General features: G+C 49.1%; 2 long non-coding RNA genes across 3 annotated transcripts; both read right to left on the bottom strand.

Annotated features, from left to right (window-relative positions):
- Nucleotides 1–2,048: 2,048 nt before the first annotated feature.
- On the bottom strand, nucleotides 2,049–7,439 carry LOC145713875 (uncharacterized). Its single transcript, XR_014136694.1, has 2 exons — nucleotides 6,135–7,439; nucleotides 2,049–2,136 (listed from the first exon to the last, which is right to left on the bottom strand). It is a non-coding gene; the product is annotated as an uncharacterized LOC145713875 (long non-coding RNA).
- Nucleotides 7,440–12,371: 4,932 nt separating this feature from the next.
- On the bottom strand, nucleotides 12,372–16,186 carry LOC145713873 (uncharacterized). 2 transcript variants are annotated; one of them, XR_014136691.1, is made up of 2 exons: nucleotides 15,370–16,186; nucleotides 12,372–14,221 (listed from the first exon to the last, which is right to left on the bottom strand). It is a non-coding gene; the product is annotated as an uncharacterized LOC145713873 (long non-coding RNA). The 2 variants fall into 2 exon arrangements; XR_014136690.1 differs by having other exon boundaries at nucleotides 14,593–16,186.
- Between the last annotated feature and the right edge of the window lie 6,109 nt (nucleotides 16,187–22,295).

Below are 22,295 nucleotides of genomic sequence, written 5' to 3' on the forward strand. Positions count from 1 at the left end.
TGCCTTTAGTGGCCTTCCTGCTGGAGTTACAATACAGGTTCCTGGCTGGGTCCTAACCAGGACAGTTTCTCCCTAGCTAGTTCCATGGGTGTGGGTCCCATACAGACAATACACGTGGGAACACTCTGGCTGCTCTTCTCAGGCTCCTGATTCTCCCACAGGCAGTCACTCACAATGCGAAGCAATGATTTATGAAACATCTTGAGAACTCCTGGTGCCAGCTCTGTTCTGAAAATAGTTTCATTCACCTTACGGGCACATGCCCTGACTGTCCTAAGTGCAGATGGAGAAACCAAGTCACAGGGACACTAAGGAACACGCCTGCTGCTATGCAGCCTGAGAGTTCACTAGATGAAGTCTTGAGAGCACTGCTGCCCACCCTAGGTGTCCTTATGATGGGCCGACCTCTTCTCTTTCTTTCTCTCATTCATCATGGGCATCTCATTTTAAGCAGCAAGTGAAGTAATTTAACGACTGAGAAGAAAGGTTTTTTTGTGTGTCATTAGTACAAACACCTCAAAACCTGCAGGAGCTACCATGGGGGCACACACGTGTTCCTGTGGGTTTAAAGGGAGATTATCCAGGAACCCTCCCCCACTCCAGTGATACCCTTTCAGTAACCCACAACAAAGCAACAACAGGTGTCAGGTGACCTTTTATTCGGCATTCCATAACATTAATGAGAGCCTCTCTTAATAGGTGTGTGGTGCTCTTGTACAAGCCGGTCACGTAGCACTTATCTGGGGAGTGAGAGAATACCAACCAACCAACCAACCAACCAAGGAATAAGCAAATTAGTGGGCTAAGTGTTAGGAAGAAAATAACCCAGGTCCTAGGCCAGGAACAACCTACTTTACACAAGGGGGTCAGGGAGAGCCTCTCTGAGGAGGCAATAATGGAGCAGAAACCAGAAGGTTAGAAGGAACCCACCATGTAAGGATCCAGGGAGAGACTCTCCCAGGCAGAGACAACTGTGATCACCAATGTCCTAAGGAGGGAAGAAGCGTGTGCAAGGAACAGGAGTAGGCCAGAGTTACTGCCGTGAAGACAAGAGATGAGCAGATTATTTGGATACGAAAACAGTAGCAGTAGATGAGCACAGAACGGGATGGATACAGGATGTTTTCAGAAGATCGAATCCAGAGGACGTGGTGCTGGGTTGCAGTGGAGACCAAAGGAACATGTCACATGAAGAGGCATGCTTGGGACATGTTAAGTGTCTGCTCCCTTCTGGTCATCCAGCAAAGACACAGACAAATGTGGATCTCAGGGGACAGGTTGATGCATGAGGTACGAACGTGGGAGGTCCCATTGTGTCCATGCTCTGTGCTGGCACCAAGGATGAAACAACCCACAGAGAGAGTGTAGATGGGAAGGGCCCTGTTAAAAGCCCTGTGGAATAGGGAGTGAGCAATAAACACTGACAAGGAGCACAGTGGCCACTGGGTTTGGGAGAACATCACCCAAAGAGTAAATTTTCAAATAGACCAAAATACAAATTAGAAGAAAGGGAGGGAGGGACACTTTCAAGAACCAGGCAATTGTTAAGTGTACCAGAGCTATCTGAGAGGTACAGTAGGTTGAGGAGAGGACATCATCAAAGGGATTCACTGGTGCCCTTGATAGCAGTTTTCATCTGGGGGGGGGGGGCAGGTTGATAGAAGCTGGACTGGAGAAGTTAGCAAAAAAAAAAAAAAAATGGTTACAGAACAAGGGAAGACTTGCTGTTTACAGCAAGCGAAATGTGGCAGTGTCTCAGAAAGATATGGGATAAGGGATGGCTTTACGTTTTACTGCTTCTTGTTATCATAGATAACAGAATGATGGAGAAATAAATAAATGGATAGGTGATAACTGGAATCATTGCAAAGTCCTACTCCTCCTCCAGAAGATGGGCATGGGATCCAGGTGAAGGGCCTGGCCTCAGGTAGGATAAGGTCCCTTATTCCACAGGGATAGCAGAGATACAGGTGCAGATCAGGTGTTGCTGTGAAGCGGTGAGAGTTCCTGTCTGATAACTGCTCTTTTTTCTTTTCTTCTTCTTCTTCTTCTTCTTCTTCTTCTTCTTCTTCTTCTTCTTAATGTATTGCCATTGAACTTCTTGAGAAGCGTGGGTCATGGAGCACTAGAAGGTTACTGCAGATAGAGAAAAGATACAGGTCAGGAGGTTGCAGGATTTCGTCTTTATTAGGGTGTACCAGGAGAGGAGAGAGGAAGGAGCAAAGACCTGTTTTGCGCGGGACAATTTATAGCCCCTTAAGCTGGCCTAGTAGGATGTGACATGACCTAAGTGGCCACAGAACCGGGGGCTCCCTAAAGGGCTTAATGCCTAGGCTGTAGACGCAGTAGAGGGAGGGGGCTGGAGAACAGGCTTTTTGGGGGTGATGAGAGAGAGGAATGCTAGACAGCGACTCCAGGGAGGGGAGCGGGGTTCCTGATGTCCGGGGTCCAAGGCAGGTCCATGGGCAGCTGGATATTCGTGTTGGGGAGAACAACCCTGAGGACGGAGAGGACCGGGGGTGGCCGGTTTGTCTTCTAGGGCCTTGATAGACCTGGAGGCAGCAGGGGAGGGAGGGCTGAGAGGAGGATAGCAACTGTGCCTTGGGACCAGCGTTCACAGGCTAGAGTGGGCAGAACAATGACCAGGGGATTCGGACACGCGTCGCCCAAAGGACGGTCTGAGAGTCCGGGGATCGAGGAATAGCAGCCGGATAACAGGGGTTTGGGGCCTTGGACGAGTATGGAAACCGTCTTCAGAACTGGGCACACAGACTGGCAAGGACCTCACTCAGTCGCCGGAACCAGGCTCAGAACCTCACAACTGGAACGCATCCCGAAGCCCTGACTTTTCCTCTACCGGGCGCCGGAACTTCCGGACGCGGGCCTTCCTGCTTCTGTTGGCTTAGTTCCGGGGCAGGACCATAGAAGGCTATTGTGCCAAAGACCGTTCGGCCGGGCCAGTTCGATTGTACCACAGCCTTCGCTCCCCCTCAGCAGCATTCCTCTTTGCCACCTCAGCTATGATCTGCAGGGCTCTTTACAGGCGAACAGAGGAAACGATGGATTTTCCTTTGTGATGTGTGTCGTTCCGTTTCTCTGGCCAGTAGGTGGCAGTGTTGCGCACTGTACCAGCTCGGACCACCTCTTCCCCCGCCTTCCGCCTTCCGAGTTTGAAAAAACTCAGAGCTGCTTTCTTTTAAAACAACAACAACAACAACAACAACAACAACAACAACAACAACAGGACCTTCTTTTTACGCATGCGCGCTTTTGGCTGCCCTGGCTGGAAATAGGTTTTTTCTACGTGTTAGGGACCCAATAAAACACGCAGCCCTGGGATAAAATCTTTCTACCTTTCAACCTGCCTTTCTTAAACTGCTGCCTAGGTTCTTCACCAACTTGGATGTCTGCGTCTCTAAGTCGTCTGCTTTTTGGCTTTTCCCCACACGTAGTGATTACCAGGCGCGGAGGGGAAGCGGTACTGGGGGGTTCTTAATTAAAGAGTACAAAGATACAGGTCGGATGATGAAAATTTTGGAAATGGATGATACTGGCGATAGTTGCACAACAGTGTGAACTTCCTGATGGAACCAATCGATGTTCATTTAAACATGCTTAACATGGTACATTTTATGTGATCGGTTTTAGTACCAAAAAAGGGAGAAAACACAGGTGACATAGGATAGAGTTTGTCCTAAATAAGTAGTTACACAAATAGGTGGAAATGAAATGCAGATTTCAAATAAGCCGTGAAAGAACCGGTAGATAACTACTGAAAAGGTACATTGCCCCTCTTGCCTTGCTTGATCTGGGTCGGCCTGCATTCCCTCCTCATTGTCTCATCAGGTCTCCCCCTTGGTACCTATTGCCTCAGTCAGTGTGCTGCTCTGGGCTGGAAGCAGTGCTCCTCTGTATCTACGTGTGCGTGTGTAACAAGCACATTTATTGACAGTCAGGACCCTTTCTCTATGGGTGGCCTCCCATAATACATCCTGTGGTTTAGTTTCTACTCCCTTTTGTGGCTTGGGTTTTTTTCCTCTTGAGTCAGATGGGTGAAGCTTCAGGTACCCTGGTAACCATTTTTCTCTTTTTACATCATCTCAACGTCTCATCACAAAAAGACAAGGAGAGGGAGACAAGTGCTTTCCCATCTATCCTGGACCTTCAGGCAAGCTGACGCCTGAGACTGAGTGACCCAGTGAGGAGCTGCAGAAGAATGTTGCCATGACAACAGAATGGCTCACCCCCTTCCAGCACACAGCCCTTTCTCCCTCCCTCTCACTGCCTGATAGATCTCACTTCAGAATGGGAATGTGCTTTGGCTAGGACTGAAGGGATAGGTGTATCGTAGAGGATGGAAGGAGAGAGGTATAATCCTGAGATGCCTTCAGAAGGAACTGGGGGAGGAACCACAGCCCCCCAAAAAACCATCCTGCACAACAATGAGGTCGCAGAAGGCTACGGAGGCAATGAAAGCAGAGTAGCTCTAATGTGTTTGTGATTTTCTCCAGCCCTAAAGGATGCTACAGCATTTTATGCATGGCTCAGGCCCTGGAAAAAGGGGCCTGTGTTGTTAAAGGAGAATGGAGCCTGGCATCACTCGTGGAGGGCATGACAGACTTGAGAAGGACCTGCTCACCTCAGTGACAGCTCTCATGAGTTACTCCGCTGTGTCTGTCTGGTCTGCTCTTCCTTCTGTGCTCTGCTTTGGGGGTCCATTTATGGGACATGAAACGTTGTCCTAGTTAAAGGAGAGGACAAGGCAAGGATGCCCCATCCTCCTCTAACATGGACTGATTGGAGGGTGGACAGAGCAGGGGCCTGTGGGGATGGTGAGCTGGGATCACAGATTCACCGGTGCTCCTCAGACCACAAGGGCACGGTGGGTAATTGATTCTCTCTGGCTGATGTGATCTTCATGATTATTCACTCTCAGGACTACACAGAAAAGGAGCAAAAACCCCACTGAATTCATTGATGATCTGCCAAGCATCGTTGATATCAATCATGTGACTGGTCTAGCTGAGGAAGTGCTCAGTCGCTCAGATTTCCACCACACCTTCCTTCTTGCCTCCAAGTGGGGAAGGTGTATGTGTGCTTTACAAGTCTCCCCGGGTGGTGCTGGAATGGGGTGTATGAAATCCTTATGTTGCTCACAGTCTCCTGGGTGGTTTCTGAGGGAAGGAGGACTCTTGTGTCCCTGGTCCACCTGGTGAAGTGACCTGCACCACCTTGCATGTGGCTGGTGAAACCAGCTTTTTCCTCTCTCTCCTCTTGGCCAGTACCTGCTGCTTCCTGGCTGACCCAGCCTCAGCTCACCTGTGTTGGCATGTGGAGACCTCTTGGATTCTTGGTCTCAACGTCCATCACTTCTGCGGGAAGGGCTGTTGCTCCACAGCCTCAGCTGCAGGGTCACCTAGTCTGCTGCATGCTGCTGATGCTCCCCATCATTAGCCCCTGATGGGGAGTCACTCACTTTCCACATTTCCTTATCCGGGGATGCAGCCTCTGGGGTGTCACAGCACAGCAAGAGCCAAGATCAGCTCCAGTAAGCTAAGTTCCTAAACTTCAGCCATCCCTCTGCCCAAAGAGACTGCTGGGTCAGCCTGCAAAGTGAACTCCTCTGAGTCCCAAACGCAAATAGGTGCAAAATCCTTTCCTCCACTTGTCTGATACATCTCACTTGTCCCCTCCCATTCAGGGGAGTCTGACCTGAGAGCCTTACCTCCATCTGCCACCTCTTTGTGTCACGTACTCCTCCAGTACTGGGAGACAACATTCATCTTTGCTTGACCTTCATGCTGACAAGACTCCTATATAGTATATCCAGATCCCAAAGGGAAAGCTTTAGGATTTGCTTTTTTTTTTTTATTAAGCAAAAAGAGATTGGCTAGCTGAGAAAGAAACATAAAAGAGAAGATTACCAATCATGAACCCTTGTGCCATCGTCAGCAGGGACGATCCATAAAAATAAACTCAGAGTTCGAAGACAGACACTATGTGTTAAAAGGGTCCTAGGAGATGCTTGTCAGCAATTGTAACGTCAGTACCCAGAAAGCTTCAGTCCTAAGTCTTCTGCTCCCACCAGCGCCTGGTAACTATTAAGGATACTCGGGCAGCAGAGATGAACTTACCTAAAGCTTGTGATGTCTTCCAGGAGTTCTGGGGCAAATCTGGGTGTGTCTTCCTAGGTGACCAGTCCTGGAGTATCTTGGAGGTTTGGCAACCTTTTTTCCAGTCTCCTATTTACCACATAATCAATTAAAAGAGCAGCACTTGGGGCGCCCAGGTGGCTCAGTTAGTTAAGCTTCTGACTTTGGCTGAGGTCATGATCTCAGGTTTGTGTGTTTGAGTCCTGCATGGGGCTTTAGGGCTCTGTGCTGACGGCTCAGAGCCTGGAGACTGCTTCGGAATCCTTTTCTCCCTCTCTCTGCTCCTCCCCTGCTGGCGCTCTATCTGTGTCTCCCCAAAATAAATAAACATTTTTTTAAAAGCACTTGAGATTGGCTCAATACTTTAATCTTTCAAAAACAAAATTTTTCTCATTACGTGGGGATGAGGGGAGGACAATCTACACTGAAGTAACCCTGTGGCCCTCAAACTGGCGGCTCTCAAAAGGGCTGACAGCTGTGGATGTACAGGCATTCCAGGGAGGGAGCTGGAGAACAGGGCATCCTGTTTGTGGTGATGAGAGAGGAGAATGCTAGATAGTCACACCAGCAAGGGGAGCAGGGTCTCCAGAAGTCCAGGGCACAGGGGAGGTCCGAGGACAGCGGGATGCCCGGGTTGGGAAGAACTACACTAAAGACGGAGATGACCGGGGTGGCCGGTTTGTCTCCTGGAGGCTGACAGGACTACAGCAACTGTGCCACGGGAAGAACGTGTACGCAGGCCGGAGTGGACAGAACAATGACCAGGGAATCCGGACTCGGTCGCCCAAGGGACAGTCGGAGCTCCCGGGAATCGACGAATAGCACCCGCATAACAGGTGTTCGGGGCTTTGGACCAGTATGGAAGGAGTCCTCAGTACTCAACACACAGACTGCTGGACACCTCACTCAGCCACCACAAGCCTGCTCAAACCCTACAAATGGAAGGAACCCCTGAGAGCGGCCTTTCCCTTACCGGACTCCGGAATTTCCGGAGGCGGGACTTCCTGCTTCTGTTGCCTTAATTCCGGGGCGGAACCACGGAAAGCTATTGTGCCAAAGACGCTTAGGCCTAGCCACATCGACCGTGCTACAGCTGTCTCTGCCCCTCAGCTGCATTCCTCCTCGTTCCCTAGGCTCCGATCTGCAGGGCTCGTTACAGTCGAACAGCGGAAAAGATCGATTTTCCTTCGCCATGTGTGTCACTCTGTTTCTCTAACCAGTAGGTGGCAGTGTTGCACATTGTACCCGTTAGTACTGCCTCCACCCCCGCCCTTCGAGTTTGAAAAAACTCGGAATGATTTTCTTTGGGGGGGGGGGGAGGAGGAGGAGGAGGAGGCCTTTCGTTTACGCATGCGCGCGTTTGGCTACCCTTGCTAAAATTGCTTCCTTCTAGGTGTTAGGGACCCACAGAAAATGCGCAGCACTGGGATATCTTTCTACCTTTCAAGTTGCCTTTCTTAAATTGCTGCCTAGGTTCCTCGCCAACTTGGATCTGCGACTCTAAGTCGTCTGGCTTTTGCCTCACCACCCCCCCCCCCCCGCCCGCCCCCTCCTCCCACGTAGTGATTACAGGGACCCAGGGGAAGCGGTACTGGGGGTTTTTATTTAAAGGGTACAAAAATATAGGTCGGGTGATGAAAACTCTGAAGATGGATGATACTGGCGATATCAAAGTTACACAACAGCGTGAACTTCCTGGTGGAAACGATCGATGTTCATTTAAACATGCTTAACATGGTAAATTTTGTGACGGATATTTTGCCACCACAAAAGCGAGAAAAAACATCTTTCAGGTGAAGGTGATAATCATAGACTTTGGTCTAACTAAGTAGTTGCACAAATGGGTGGAAATGAAATGCAGATTTCAAATAAGCCGTGAAAGAACCTATAGATAACGACTGAAAAGGTACATTACCCCTCTTGTCTTGCTTGATCTGGGTCGGCCTGCATTCCCTCCTCATTGTCTCATCCCCTGTAGGTACCTTTTGTCCCAGTCACTGTGCTGCACTGGGCTGGAAGCAGTGCTCCTCTGTATCCACATGTGCACATGTCTGTCGGTGCACAGGACACTTGGAACAAGCACATTTATTGGAGTCAGGACCCGGTGTCTGGGGGCGGCCTCAGACAATACATCCTATGGTTTCGTTTCTACTTCTTTTTCTGGTTTGGGTTTTTTTTCTTCAGATTGATGAAGCTTCAGTTACCCTGGTTTTGTTTTTGGTTTTGGTTTTTGTTAATCATCTCAATGTCTGATCACAGAAAGAGAGGGGGATGGAGACAAGTGCTTTCTCATCTGACCGGACCTTCAGAGGGTCTGATGCCTGAGGTTGAGCAGAAGAATGTTGCCAAGACAAAAGAATCCTTCACTCCCTTCCAGCACACAGGCCCTTCTCCCTCCCTCTCCCAGCCTGCTAGATCTCCTGCGAGAATGGAAATGTGCTTGGGCTAGATGGGAAGGGATAGATGTACAGTAGAGGATTCAAAGAGAGAGGTGTAAACTTGGGATGCCCTCAGAAGGGACTGGGGGAGGAACCACAGCCCCAAAGAAACCATCCTAGAAAGCACTGAGGTCTCAGGAGGCTATGAAAGCTATGAAAGCAGAGTGGCTGCAATGTGTTTTTATGATTTTCTCCAGCTCTACAGGAGGCTACACCATTTTCTGAGGACAAGCTCTACCGCTCAGGCCCTGGACAACAGGGCCTGTGTTGTTAAAGGAAAATGGAACCTGGCATTGCTCGTGGAGAGAACAATGCCAGAGTCGAGTCGGACCTGCTCAGCTCAGTGACAGCTCTCATGAGTTACTCCGCTCTGTGTGTCTGTCTGGTCTGCTCTTCCTTCTGTGCCCCACTGTTGGGATCCATTTATGGACGTGAAACGTTGTCCTAGTTAAGTGAGAGGAAAAGGCAAGGATGCCCCATTCTCCCCTAACATGGACTGATTGGAGGGTGGACAGACAGGACCTGTTGGGATGGTGAGCTGGGATCACATATTCACTAGTGCTTCCTGGACCACAAGGGCACTGTGGTTAATTTATTCTCTCTGGCTGATGTGATCTTTATCGTGACTGTCCTCTCTTAGGACTGCATAGAAAAGGAACAAAAAGCGCACAGATTTCATTGCTCAGCTGGTAAGCTTGTTCGATATCAATCATGTGACTGGTCTAGTTGAGGATGCTCACTCTCTCAGATTTCCACCAAACCTCCCTACTTGCCTCCAAGGTGGGGAAGGTGTATTGTGGTTTACAAGTCTCCTGGGTGATGTTGGAAGGGGGGGTTTTGAAATTCTTAAGTTGCTCACAGTGTTCTGGGTGGTTTCTAGGGAAGGAGGATTCTTGTCTCCCTGGTCCACCTGGTGAAGTTACCTGCACCATCTGTGCATTTCACTAGTGAAACTTACATGTCCCTGTCTTCCTTTTGATGGGCACAGGATGCCCCCTGGCTCACCTAGCCTCAGCTCACCTGTACTGGCATCTGTAGACCTCTCGGATTCTTGATCTCAACCTCCATCATCACCCTTGACAGGGCCTTTGCTTCACAGCCTCAGCTGCAGGGTCTAGTCCTTTGCCTATTTAGACCTCCTTCATGGACCCTTTCATGTGGTCTCAGTCACTTTCCACATTTCCTCTACTGGGAATGCAGCCCCTGAGGTGAGACAGCACAGCGGGAGCCAGGATCAGCTCCAGTAAGCTAAGTTCCTAAACTTCAGCCATCCCTCTGCCCAAAGAGACTGCTGGGTCAGCCTGCGAAGTGAACTCCTCTGAGTCCCAAATGCAAATAGGTGCAAAATCCTTTCCTCCACTTGTCTGATACATCTCGCTTGTCCCCTCCCATTCAGGGGAGTCTGACCTGAGAGCCTTACCTCCATCTGCCACCTCTTTGTGTCACGTACTCCTCCAGTACTGGGAGACAACATTCATCTTTGCTTGACCTTCATGCTGACAAGACTCCCATAGTATATCCAGATCCCAAAGGGAAAGCTTTAGGATTTGCTTTTTATTATTATTATTATTATTATTATTAAGCAAAAAGAGATTGGCTAGTGAGAAAGAAACATAAAAGAGAGAGGATTACCAGTCAGTCATGAACCCTTGTGCCATTGTCAGTAGGGACGATCTATAAAAGTAAACTCAGAGTTCAAAGACAGACACCATGTTTTAAAAGGGTCCTAGGAGATGCTTGTCAGCAATTGTAACATCAGTACCCAGAGAGCTTCAATCCTAAGTCCTCTGCTCCCACCAGCACCTGGATACTCGGCAGCAGAGATGAACTTACCCAAAGCTTGTGATGTCTTCCAGGAGTTCTGGGGCAAATCTGGGTGTGTCTTCCTAGGTGACTAGTCCAGGAGTATTTGGAGGTTTGGCAACCTTTTTTCCAGTCTCCTATTTACCACATAATGAATTAAAACAGCAGCACGGAGACTGGCTCCATAGTTTAATCGTTCAAAGTAACTACTTTTCTCATTACCGGGGGAAGCACAGTCTACATGACTGGAAAACAGAATTAAAGAACAACTGCCCTAAAGGTAACATCCCCAAAATGAAAGTGTTTGCTTGAGAACTTCCCATTCTGGGCACAATGCCTTTAGTGGCCTTCCTGCTGGAGTTACAATACAGGTTCCTGGCTGGGTCCTAACCAGGACAGTTTCTCCCTAGCTAGTTCCATGGGTGTGGGTCCCATACAGACAATACACGTGGGAACACTCTGGCTGCTCTTCTCAGGCTCCTGATTCTCCCACAGGCAGTCACTCACAATGCGAAGCAATGATTTATGAAACATCTTGAGAACTCCTGGTGCCAGCTCTGTTCTGAAAATAGTTTCATTCACCTTACGGGCACATGCCCTGACTGTCCTAAGTGCAGATGGAGAAACCAAGTCACAGGGACACTAAGGAACACGCCTGCTGCTATGCAGCCTGAGAGTTCACTAGATGAAGTCTTGAGAGCACTGCTGCCCACCCTAGGTGTCCTTATGATGGGCCGACCTCTTCTCTTTCTTTCTCTCATTCATCATGGGCATCTCATTTTAAGCAGCAAGTGAAGTAATTTAACGACTGAGAAGAAAGGTTTTTTTGTGTGTCATTAGTACAAACACCTCAAAACCTGCAGGAGCTACCATGGGGGCACACACGTGTTCCTGTGGGTTTAAAGGGAGATTATCCAGGAACCCTCCCCCACTCCAGTGATACCCTTTCAGTAACCCACAACAAAGCAACAACAGGTGTCAGGTGACCTTTTATTCGGCATTCCATAACATTAATGAGAGCCTCTCTTAATAGGTGTGTGGTGCTCTTGTACAAGCCGGTCACGTAGCACTTATCTGGGGAGTGAGAGAATACCAACCAACCAACCAACCAACCAAGGAATAAGCAAATTAGTGGGCTAAGTGTTAGGAAGAAAATAACCCAGGTCCTAGGCCAGGAACAACCTACTTTACACAAGGGGGTCAGGGAGAGCCTCTCTGAGGAGGCAATAATGGAGCAGAAACCAGAAGGTTAGAAGGAACCCACCATGTAAGGATCCAGGGAGAGACTCTCCCAGGCAGAGACAACTGTGATCACCAATGTCCTAAGGAGGGAAGAAGCGTGTGCAAGGAACAGGAGTAGGCCAGAGTTACTGCCGTGAAGACAAGAGATGAGCAGATTATTTGGATACGAAAACAGTAGCAGTAGATGAGCACAGAACGGGATGGATACAGGATGTTTTCAGAAGATCGAATCCAGAGGACGTGGTGCTGGGTTGCAGTGGAGACCAAAGGAACATGTCACATGAAGAGGCATGCTTGGGACATGTTAAGTGTCTGCTCCCTTCTGGTCATCCAGCAAAGACACAGACAAATGTGGATCTCAGGGGACAGGTTGATGCATGAGGTACGAACGTGGGAGGTCCCATTGTGTCCATGCTCTGTGCTGGCACCAAGGATGAAACAACCCACAGAGAGAGTGTAGATGGGAAGGGCCCTGTTAAAAGCCCTGTGGAATAGGGAGTGAGCAATAAACACTGACAAGGAGCACAGTGGCCACTGGGTTTGGGAGAACATCACCCAAAGAGTAAATTTTCAAATAGACCAAAATACAAATTAGAAGAAAGGGAGGGAGGGACACTTTCAAGAACCAGGCAATTGTTAAGTGTACCAGAGCTATCTGAGAGGTACAGTAGGTTGAGGAGAGGACATCATCAAAGGGATTCACTGGTGCCCTTGATAGCAGTTTTCATCTGGGGGGGGGAGGCAGGTTGATAGAAGCTGGACTGGAGAAGTTAGCAAAAAAAAAAAAAAAAATGGTTACAGAACAAGGGAAGACTTGCTGTTTACAGCAAGCGAAATGTGGCAGTGTCTCAGAAAGATATGGGATAAGGGATGGCTTTACGTTTTACTGCTTCTTGTTATCATAGATAACAGAATGATGGAGAAATAAATAAATGGATAGGTGATAATTGGAATCATTGCAAAGTCCTACTCCTCCTCCAGAAGATGGGCATGGGATCCAGGTGAAGGGCCTGGCCTCAGGTAGGATAAGGTCCCTTATTCCACAGGGATAGCAGAGATACAGGTGCAGATCAGGTGTTGCTGTGAAGCGGTGAGAGTTCCTGTCTGATAACTGCTCTTTTTTCTTCTTCTTCTTCTTCTTCTTCTTCTTCTTCTTCTTCTTCTTCTTCTTCTTCTTAATGTATTGCCATTGAACTTCTTGAGAAGCGTGGGTCATGGAGCACTAGAAGGTTACTGCAGATAGAGAAAAGATACAGGTCAGGAGGTTGCAGGATTTCGTCTTTATTAGGGTGTACCAGGAGAGGAGAGAGGAAGGAGCAAAGACCTGTTTTGCGCGGGACAATTTATAGCCCCTTAAGCTGGCCTAGTAGGATGTGACATGACCTAAGTGGCCACAGAACCGGGGGCTCCCTAAAGGGCTTAATGCCTAGGCTGTAGACGCAGTAGAGGGAGGGGGCTGGAGAACAGGCTTTTTGGGGGTGATGAGAGAGAGGAATGCTAGACAGCGACTCCAGGGAGGGGAGCGGGGTTCCTGATGTCCGGGGTCCAAGGCAGGTCCATGGGCAGCTGGATATTCGTGTTGGGGAGAACAACCCTGAGGACGGAGAGGACCGGGGGTGGCCGGTTTGTCTTCTAGGGCCTTGATAGACCTGGAGGCAGCAGGGGAGGGAGGGCTGAGAGGAGGATAGCAACTGTGCCTTGGGACCAGCGTTCACAGGCTAGAGTGGGCAGAACAATGACCAGGGGATTCGGACACGCGTCGCCCAAAGGACGGTCTGAGAGTCCGGGGATCGAGGAATAGCAGCCGGATAACAGGGGTTTGGGGCCTTGGACGAGTATGGAAACCGTCTTCAGAACTGGGCACACAGACTGGCAAGGACCTCACTCAGTCGCCGGAACCAGGCTCAGAACCTCACAACTGGAACGCATCCCGAAGCCCTGACTTTTCCTCTACCGGGCGCCGGAACTTCCGGACGCGGGCCTTCCTGCTTCTGTTGGCTTAGTTCCGGGGCAGGACCATAGAAGGCTATTGTGCCAAAGACCGTTCGGCCGGGCCAGTTCGATTGTACCACAGCCTTCGCTCCCCCTCAGCAGCATTCCTCTTTGCCACCTCAGCTATGATCTGCAGGGCTCTTTACAGGCGAACAGAGGAAACGATGGATTTTCCTTTGTGATGTGTGTCGTTCCGTTTCTCTGGCCAGTAGGTGGCAGTGTTGCGCACTGTACCAGCTCGGACCACCTCTTCCCCCGCCTTCCGCCTTCCGAGTTTGAAAAAACTCAGAGCTGCTTTCTTTTAACAACAACAACAACAACAACAACAACAACAACAACAACAACAGGACCTTCTTTTTACGCATGCGCGCTTTTGGCTGCCCTGGCTGGAAATAGGTTTTTTCTACGTGTTAGGGACCCAATAAAACACGCAGCCCTGGGATAAAATCTTTCTACCTTTCAACCTGCCTTTCTTAAACTGCTGCCTAGGTTCTTCACCAACTTGGATGTCTGCGTCTCTAAGTCGTCTGCTTTTTGGCTTTTCCCCACACGTAGTGATTACCAGGCGCGGAGGGGAAGCGGTACTGGGGGGTTCTTAATTAAAGAGTACAAAGATACAGGTCGGATGATGAAAATTTTGGAAATGGATGATACTGGCGATAGTTGCACAACAGTGTGAACTTCCTGATGGAACCAATCGATGTTCATTTAAACATGCTTAACATGGTACATTTTATGTGACCGGTTTTAGTACCAAAAAAGGGAGAAAACACAGGTGACATAGGATAGAGTTTGTCCTAAATAAGTAGTTACACAAATAGGTGGAAATGAAATGCAGATTTCAAATAAGCCGTGAAAGAACCGGTAGATAACTACTGAAAAGGTACATTGCCCCTCTTGCCTTGCTTGATCTGGGTCGGCCTGCATTCCCTCCTCATTGTCTCATCAGGTCTCCCCCTTGGTACCTATTGCCTCAGTCAGTGTGCTGCTCTGGGCTGGAAGCAGTGCTCCTCTGTATCTACGTGTGCGTGTGTAACAAGCACATTTATTGACAGTCAGGACCCTTTCTCTATGGGTGGCCTCCCATAATACATCCTGTGGTTTAGTTTCTACTCCCTTTTGTGGCTTGGGTTTTTTTCCTCTTGAGTCAGATGGGTGAAGCTTCAGGTACCCTGGTAACCATTTTTCTCTTTTTACATCATCTCAACGTCTCATCACAAAAAGACAAGGAGAGGGAGACAAGTGCTTTCCCATCTATCCTGGACCTTCAGGCAAGCTGACGCCTGAGACTGAGTGACCCAGTGAGGAGCTGCAGAAGAATGTTGCCATGACAACAGAATGGCTCACCCCCTTCCAGCACACAGCCCTTTCTCCCTCCCTCTCACTGCCTGATAGATCTCACTTCAGAATGGGAATGTGCTTTGGCTAGGACTGAAGGGATAGGTGTATCGTAGAGGATGGAAGGAGAGAGGTATAATCCTGAGATGCCTTCAGAAGGAACTGGGGGAGGAACCACAGCCCCCCAAAAAACCATCCTGCACAACAATGAGGTCGCAGAAGGCTACGGAGGCAATGAAAGCAGAGTAGCTCTAATGTGTTTGTGATTTTCTCCAGCCCTAAAGGATGCTACAGCATTTTATGCATGGCTCAGGCCCTGGAAAAAGGGGCCTGTGTTGTTAAAGGAGAATGGAGCCTGGCATCACTCGTGGAGGGCATGACAGACTTGAGAAGGACCTGCTCACCTCAGTGACAGCTCTCATGAGTTACTCCGCTGTGTCTGTCTGGTCTGCTCTTCCTTCTGTGCTCTGCTTTGGGGGTCCATTTATGGGACATGAAACGTTGTCCTAGTTAAAGGAGAGGACAAGGCAAGGATGCCCCATCCTCCTCTAACATGGACTGATTGGAGGGTGGACAGAGCAGGGGCCTGTGGGGATGGTGAGCTGGGATCACAGATTCACCGGTGCTCCTCAGACCACAAGGGCACGGTGGGTAATTGATTCTCTCTGGCTGATGTGATCTTCATGATTATTCACTCTCAGGACTACACAGAAAAGGAGCAAAAACCCCACTGAATTCATTGATGATCTGCCAAGCATCGTTGATATCAATCATGTGACTGGTCTAGCTGAGGAAGTGCTCAGTCGCTCAGATTTCCACCACACCTTCCTTCTTGCCTCCAAGTGGGGAAGGTGTATGTGTGCTTTACAAGTCTCCCCGGGTGGTGCTGGAATGGGGTGTATGAAATCCTTATGTTGCTCACAGTCTCCTGGGTGGTTTCTGAGGGAAGGAGGACTCTTGTGTCCCTGGTCCACCTGGTGAAGTGACCTGCACCACCTTGCATGTGGCTGGTGAAACCAGCTTTTTCCTCTCTCTCCTCTTGGCCAGTACCTGCTGCTTCCTGGCTGACCCAGCCTCAGCTCACCTGTGTTGGCATGTGGAGACCTCTTGGATTCTTGGTCTCAACGTCCATCACTTCTGCGGGAAGGGCTGTTGCTCCACAGCCTCAGCTGCAGGGTCACCTAGTCTGCTGCATGCTGCTGATGCTCCCCATCATTAGCCCCTGATGGGGAGTCACTCACTTTCCACATTTCCTTATCCGGGGATGCAGCCTCTGGGGTGTCACAGCACAGCAAGAGCCAAGATCAGCTCCAGTAAGCTAAGTTCCTAAACTTCAGCCATCCCTCTGCCCAAAGAGACTGCTGGGTCAGCCTGCAAAGTGAACTCCTCTGAGTCCCAAACGCAAATAGGTGCAAAATCCTTTCCTCCACTTGTCTGATACATCTCACTTGTCCCCTCCCATTCAGGGGAGTCTGACCTGAGAGCCTTACCTCCATCTGCCACCTCTTTGTGTCACGTACTCCTCCAGTACTGGGAGACAACATTCATCTTTGCTTGACCTTCATGCTGACAAGACTCCTATATAGTATATCCAGATCCCAAAGGGAAAGCTTTAGGATTTGCTTTTTTTTTTTATTAAGCAAAAAGAGATTGGCTAGCTGAGAAAGAAACATAAAAGAGAAGATTACCAATCATGAACCCTTGTGCCATCGTCAGCAGGGACGATCCATAAAAATAAACTCAGAGTTCGAAGACAGACACTATGTGTTAAAAGGGTCCTAGGAGATGCTTGTCAGCAATTGTAACGTCAGTACCCAGAAAGCTTCAGTCCTAAGTCTTCTGCTCCCACCAGCGCCTGGTAACTATTAAGGATACTCGGGCAGCAGAGATGAACTTACCTAAAGCTTGTGATGTCTTCCAGGAGTTCTGGGGCAAATCTGGGTGTGTCTTCCTAGGTGACCAGTCCTGGAGTATCTTGGAGGTTTGGCAACCTTTTTTCCAGTCTCCTATTTACCACATAATCAATTAAAAGAGCAGCACTTGGGGCGCCCAGGTGGCTCAGTTAGTTAAGCTTCTGACTTTGGCTGAGGTCATGATCTCAGGTTTGTGTGTTTGAGTCCTGCATGGGGCTTTAGGGCTCTGTGCTGACGGCTCAGAGCCTGGAGACTGCTTCGGAATCCTTTTCTCCCTCTCTCTGCTCCTCCCCTGCTGGCGCTCTATCTGTGTCTCCCCAAAATAAATAAACATTTTTTTAAAAGCACTTGAGATTGGCTCAATACTTTAATCTTTCAAAAACAAAATTTTTCTCATTACGTGGGGATGAGGGGAGGACAATCTACACTGAAGTAACCCTGTGGCCCTCAAACTGGCGGCTCTCAAAAGGGCTGACAGCTGTGGATGTACAGGCATTCCAGGGAGGGAGCTGGAGAACAGGGCATCCTGTTTGTGGTGATGAGAGAGGAGAATGCTAGATAGTCACACCAGCAAGGGGAGCAGGGTCTCCAGAAGTCCAGGGCACAGGGGAGGTCCGAGGACAGCGGGATGCCCGGGTTGGGAAGAACTACACTAAAGACGGAGATGACCGGGGTGGCCGGTTTGTCTCCTGGAGGCTGACAGGACTACAGCAACTGTGCCACGGGAAGAACGTGTACGCAGGCCGGAGTGGACAGAACAATGACCAGGGAATCCGGACTCGGTCGCCCAAGGGACAGTCGGAGCTCCCGGGAATCGACGAATAGCACCCGCATAACAGGTGTTCGGGGCTTTGGACCAGTATGGAAGGAGTCCTCAGTACTCAACACACAGACTGCTGGACACCTCACTCAGCCACCACAAGCCTGCTCAAACCCTACAAATGGAAGGAACCCCTGAGAGCGGCCTTTCCCTTACCGGACTCCGGAATTTCCGGAGGCGGGACTTCCTGCTTCTGTTGCCTTAATTCCGGGGCGGAACCACGGAAAGCTATTGTGCCAAAGACGCTTAGGCCTAGCCACATCGACCGTGCTACAGCTGTCTCTGCCCCTCAGCTGCATTCCTCCTCGTTCCCTAGGCTCCGATCTGCAGGGCTCGTTACAGTCGAACAGCGGAAAAGATCGATTTTCCTTCGCCATGTGTGTCACTCTGTTTCTCTAACCAGTAGGTGGCAGTGTTGCACATTGTACCCGTTAGTACTGCCTCCACCCCCGCCCTTCGAGTTTGAAAAAACTCGGAATGATTTTCTTTGGGGGGGGGGGGGAGGAGGAGGAGGAGGAGGCCTTTCGTTTACGCATGCGCGCGTTTGGCTACCCTTGCTAAAATTGCTTCCTTCTAGGTGTTAGGGACCCACAGAAAATGCGCAGCACTGGGATATCTTTCTACCTTTCAAGTTGCCTTTCTTAAATTGCTGCCTAGGTTCCTCGCCAACTTGGATCTGCGACTCTAAGTCGTCTGGCTTTTGCCTCACCACCCCCCCCCCCCGCCCGCCCCCTCCTCCCACGTAGTGATTACAGGGACCCAGGGGAAGCGGTACTGGGGGTTTTTATTTAAAGGGTACAAAAATATAGGTCGGGTGATGAAAACTCTGAAGATGGATGATACTGGCGATATCAAAGTTACACAACAGCGTGAACTTCCTGGTGGAAACGATCGATGTTCATTTAAACATGCTTAACATGGTAAATTTTGTGACGGATATTTTGCCACCACAAAAGCGAGAAAAAACATCTTTCAGGTGAAGGTGATAATCATAGACTTTGGTCTAACTAAGTAGTTGCACAAATGGGTGGAAATGAAATGCAGATTTCAAATAAGCCGTGAAAGAACCTATAGATAGCGACTGAAAAGGTACATTACCCCTCTTGTCTTGCTTGATCTGGGTCGGCCTGCATTCCCTCCTCATTGTCTCATCCCCTGTAGGTACCTTTTGTCCCAGTCACTGTGCTGCACTGGGCTGGAAGCAGTGCTCCTCTGTATCCACATGTGCACATGTCTGTCGGTGCACAGGACACTTGGAACAAGCACATTTATTGGAGTCAGGACCCGGTGTCTGGGGGCGGCCTCAGACAATACATCCTATGGTTTCGTTTCTACTTCTTTTTCTGGTTTGGGTTTTTTTTCTTCAGATTGATGAAGCTTCAGTTACCCTGGTTTTGTTTTTGGTTTTGGTTTTTGTTAATCATCTCAATGTCTGATCACAGAAAGAGAGGGGGATGGAGACAAGTGCTTTCTCATCTGACCGGACCTTCAGAGGGTCTGATGCCTGAGGTTGAGCAGAAGAATGTTGCCAAGACAAAAGAATCCTTCACTCCCTTCCAGCACACAGGCCCTTCTCCCTCCCTCTCCCAGCCTGCTAGATCTCCTGCGAGAATGGAAATGTGCTTGGGCTAGATGGGAAGGGATAGATGTACAGTAGAGGATTCAAAGAGAGAGGTGTAAACTTGGGATGCCCTCAGAAGGGACTGGGGGAGGAACCACAGCCCCAAAGAAACCATCCTAGAAAGCACTGAGGTCTCAGGAGGCTATGAAAGCTATGAAAGCAGAGTGGCTGCAATGTGTTTTTATGATTTTCTCCAGCTCTACAGGAGGCTACACCATTTTCTGAGGACAAGCTCTACCGCTCAGGCCCTGGACAACAGGGCCTGTGTTGTTAAAGGAAAATGGAACCTGGCATTGCTCGTGGAGAGAACAATGCCAGAGTCGAGTCGGACCTGCTCAGCTCAGTGACAGCTCTCATGAGTTACTCCGCTCTGTGTGTCTGTCTGGTCTGCTCTTCCTTCTGTGCCCCACTGTTGGGATCCATTTATGGACGTGAAACGTTGTCCTAGTTAAGTGAGAGGAAAAGGCAAGGATGCCCCATTCTCCCCTAACATGGACTGATTGGAGGGTGGACAGACAGGACCTGTTGGGATGGTGAGCTGGGATCACATATTCACTAGTGCTTCCTGGACCACAAGGGCACTGTGGTTAATTTATTCTCTCTGGCTGATGTGATCTTTATCGTGACTGTCCTCTCTTAGGACTGCATAGAAAAGGAACAAAAAGCGCACAGATTTCATTGCTCAGCTGGTAAGCTTGTTCGATATCAATCATGTGACTGGTCTAGTTGAGGATGCTCACTCTCTCAGATTTCCACCAAACCTCCCTACTTGCCTCCAAGGTGGGGAAGGTGTATTGTGGTTTACAAGTCTCCTGGGTGATGTTGGAAGGGGGGGTTTTGAAATTCTTAAGTTGCTCACAGTGTTCTGGGTGGTTTCTAGGGAAGGAGGATTCTTGTCTCCCTGGTCCACCTGGTGAAGTTACCTGCACCATCTGTGCATTTCACTAGTGAAACTTACATGTCCCTGTCTTCCTTTTGATGGGCACAGGATGCCCCCTGGCTCACCTAGCCTCAGCTCACCTGTACTGGCATCTGTAGACCTCTCGGATTCTTGATCTCAACCTCCATCATCACCCTTGACAGGGCCTTTGCTTCACAGCCTCAGCTGCAGGGTCTAGTCCTTTGCCTATTTAGACCTCCTTCATGGACCCTTTCATGTGGTCTCAGTCACTTTCCACATTTCCTCTACTGGGAATGCAGCCCCTGAGGTGAGACAGCACAGCGGGAGCCAGGATCAGCTCCAGTAAGCTAAGTTCCTAAACTTCAGCCATCCCTCTGCCCAAAGAGACTGCTGGGTCAGCCTGCGAAGTGAACTCCTCTGAGTCCCAAATGCAAATAGGTGCAAAATCCTTTCCTCCACTTGTCTGATACATCTCGCTTGTCCCCTCCCATTCAGGGGAGTCTGACCTGAGAGCCTTACCTCCATCTGCCACCTCTTTGTGTCACGTACTCCTCCAGTACTGGGAGACAACATTCATCTTTGCTTGACCTTCATGCTGACAAGACTCCCATAGTATATCCAGATCCCAAAGGGAAAGCTTTAGGATTTGCTTTTTATTATTATTATTATTATTATTATTAAGCAAAAAGAGATTGGCTAGTGAGAAAGAAACATAAAAGAGAGAGGATTACCAGTCAGTCATGAACCCTTGTGCCATTGTCAGTAGGGACGATCTATAAAAGTAAACTCAGAGTTCAAAGACAGACACCATGTTTTAAAAGGGTCCTAGGAGATGCTTGTCAGCAATTGTAACATCAGTACCCAGAGAGCTTCAATCCTAAGTCCTCTGCTCCCACCAGCACCTGGATACTCGGCAGCAGAGATGAACTTACCCAAAGCTTGTGATGTCTTCCAGGAGTTCTGGGGCAAATCTGGGTGTGTCTTCCTAGGTGACTAGTCCAGGAGTATTTGGAGGTTTGGCAACCTTTTTTCCAGTCTCCTATTTACCACATAATGAATTAAAACAGCAGCACGGAGACTGGCTCCATAGTTTAATCGTTCAAAGTAACTACTTTTCTCATTACCGGGGGAAGCACAGTCTACATGACTGGAAAACAGAATTAAAGAACAACTGCCCTAAAGGTAACATCCCCAAAATGAAAGTGTTTGCTTGAGAACTTCCCATTCTGGGCACAATGCCTTTAGTGGCCTTCCTGCTGGAGTTACAATACAGGTTCCTGGCTGGGTCCTAACCAGGACAGTTTCTCCCTAGCTAGTTCCATGGGTGTGGGTCCCATACAGACAATACACGTGGGAACACTCTGGCTGCTCTTCTCAGGCTCCTGATTCTCCCACAGGCAGTCACTCACAATGCGAAGCAATGATTTATGAAACATCTTGAGAACTCCTGGTGCCAGCTCTGTTCTGAAAATAGTTTCATTCACCTTACGGGCACATGCCCTGACTGTCCTAAGTGCAGATGGAGAAACCAAGTCACAGGGACACTAAGGAACACGCCTGCTGCTATGCAGCCTGAGAGTTCACTAGATGAAGTCTTGAGAGCACTGCTGCCCACCCTAGGTGTCCTTATGATGGGCCGACCTCTTCTCTTTCTTTCTCTCATTCATCATGGGCATCTCATTTTAAGCAGCAAGTGAAGTAATTTAACGACTGAGAAGAAAGGTTTTTTTGTGTGTCATTAGTACAAACACCTCAAAACCTGCAGGAGCTACCATGGGGGCACACACGTGTTCCTGTGGGTTTAAAGGGAGATTATCCAGGAACCCTCCCCCACTCCAGTGATACCCTTTCAGTAACCCACAACAAAGCAACAACAGGTGTCAGGTGACCTTTTATTCGGCATTCCATAACATTAATGAGAGCCTCTCTTAATAGGTGTGTGGTGCTCTTGTACAAGCCGGTCACGTAGCACTTATCTGGGGAGTGAGAGAATACCAACCAACCAACCAACCAACCAAGGAATAAGCAAATTAGTGGGCTAAGTGTTAGGAAGAAAATAACCCAGGTCCTAGGCC

The sequence above is a fragment of the Panthera onca genome, chromosome X, assembly GCF_046562875.1.
Source record: "Panthera onca isolate mPanOnc1 chromosome X, mPanOnc1 haplotype 2, whole genome shotgun sequence".
In the NCBI taxonomy this organism is placed as follows: Eukaryota; Metazoa; Chordata; class Mammalia; order Carnivora; family Felidae; genus Panthera; species Panthera onca.